The sequence below is a fragment of the Cucurbita pepo genome, chromosome LG20 (genome assembly GCF_002806865.2).
Source record: "Cucurbita pepo subsp. pepo cultivar mu-cu-16 chromosome LG20, ASM280686v2, whole genome shotgun sequence".
Classification (NCBI taxonomy): domain Eukaryota; kingdom Viridiplantae; phylum Streptophyta; class Magnoliopsida; order Cucurbitales; family Cucurbitaceae; genus Cucurbita; species Cucurbita pepo.
Genome location: NC_036657.1, coordinates 5828949 through 5831073, shown reverse-complemented (window position 1 = coordinate 5831073; position 2125 = coordinate 5828949). Strand labels below are relative to the sequence as shown.

General features: G+C 42.5%; 1 long non-coding RNA gene across 1 annotated transcript; it reads right to left on the bottom strand.

Annotated features, from left to right (window-relative positions):
• Positions 1–1171: 1171 nt before the first annotated feature.
• Positions 1172–2119, bottom strand: LOC111783618. The gene is made up of 2 exons (XR_002813385.1): positions 1739–2119; positions 1172–1636 (listed from the first exon to the last, which is right to left on the bottom strand). It is a non-coding gene; the product is annotated as an uncharacterized LOC111783618 (long non-coding RNA).
• Positions 2120–2125: the final 6 nt, after the last annotated feature.

Below are 2125 nucleotides of genomic sequence, written 5' to 3'. Positions count from 1 at the left end.
GCACATAGATTCATATTAATTGTCCACGTTTTTACCAATTTAAGCACTTAATCCCAAAAAAAGCATAAAAGAAACGTATGAAATAATGTTAAATACAAACATAGAATGCCATTAATCGTGATCAAACATCATACGTAATTCTTAGTTCTACATATTTTTTAAGTTAATTTTTCTTTTTTAAAAGTGTTTTAGTGCGTATGGGTGTGAAATTGTTTGATATTAGTGTTAAGAAACCTTTTCCCCCTTGTACTTTAGTCTAAAGCTTAGCTAAGTACAAGTTTGGTGTTAAGTGGTAGTTCATTTTTGTTATAAATGTTCTTAGTTAGTGTGGTTGTGGGATTGGATTGCTTGATATTAAAATATCAAAGTTTATATTTTAGTTAACAAATAGGTGGGTGGCACACTTTAGACTGATATGTATTAGAGATCACTTGATTTAAGAATTTGAAGTATGTGCTTGTCCAAGCAAATGGATACTCATTAAGTGGCACAGGGTAAGATAGACCTGTAGAGTAAACCAAAATATGATAAAACGAACGAGAATGAAGCACAAGTCTCTGATATATGCATAGTTTAATGCATTAGAGAGTTTAAAGCTTTGTATTCTCTCATTTTTTCGAAATACATCAGCTAGCTCAATCTTCTTATTAAATCTATTTGATAGTGGTAACCGATCACCATCAAATTTAATATGAAAACAATTACCATCGATTTTGATCGAAAAAGTTTATTTTGCATGTTCCACCTTCACTCGATGTGTTATTTTTGCATCGATAGAAGGAGCTTATGTTGATCTCTTTTATGTGTGGGCATAAGCCTCATGCGATGACATTCTACGAAAGTGGGGTTGTCTATTTTTAAAAGCTATGTAATGTCAATATCAGATGGTTTTAAGATATCAAATAAGAGCTATGTAAAGTTCAAAATAATTTGTATAAGTTTCGAAGAGAAATTGTAAAAGAAATATTAAGGATGTCATTCATCTTCTTCAAAAATTTGAAGTTCATACTCATCAAATATAATATGGGTAGAGATCCAACCATCCATGTTACTCCAAATTTGAACCACCGCCAATGGACACGAAGGGACTAACATAAATGGTTCTTTTATTTTTAGGGACTAACATGAATATTTTTCAAGAAGGAGTTGTGGTTTGAGAAAGTCAAAATCGAACTACTCAAGAAAGCTCAATTTTATGTTTTAGTTCACTTGCACACTGTAACGGAACCAAAAAAAAAAAAAAAAAATTGATGGTCGTCGGCAGAACCGAAAACTCCGGCGTTCGCCGGAGTTTTCGCTCGCACACGACCCACAAAGGGCGGCCGAGGGCTGGGATGACAAAAAATATGGCGTCCTCGACCTTCAGCCACCCTGAAAACACCTGCAAAGAAACGAGAACGGGAAGGAAAAAGGAGAGAGAACAGAAAACCGACGGAACTCCGGCGAAGCCGAAGCGTACGAATCGACGTCGACAACCCCCATTTCACACCACAAAAGTAATCCCAGAACCCTTTTCACACATCAGGAGTAGGTTTTAGACGAATCCCGTACGCTAAACATCGTCAGCAAGGAAGACGGAACGGCGGACTTTCGAACTTCTCCAGATCCCGGAGTGCGAGGCCCTTACCAACGAAATCTGTACCAAAAACAGGGTTAGGGTGAAGGATAAGCTCGGGAACGGGGGGAAAAAAAGAGAAAAAAGGACGTCGGGATGACGTTGTCGAGGAGAGAAAGAGACCGCCGGAAAATCGCGCAGGAGTCGGGCGAAGAGGACGAAGTCCGACCCGAGATCCAGATCTGGAAACCCAAACCGAGTCTCGTCCCTTCGGTCGGCCCAGAACCCACGTTACCCGCAGCCCAAACACCTGGCCTTCACCCCGCGGCCGTCACCCGCGAGTCGGCCCATCACCGCGCGGCCCGTCACCCGCGTTTGGCCCGAGACCCGCGAGCGACCTGTTAACCCGCGCCTCGACCCGAGATGCCTGCACACGCGTCGCTCTCTGATTGTGCCACGTGTCACGTCTGCAGCGCGGCTTCATCGGCTCGCGGCGGCTCCTCGACTCCGGCGGCTTATTCGGCTCGGGAAACCTGTTTCCAGCCCGATTGACACCGTTCCGACCCTCCC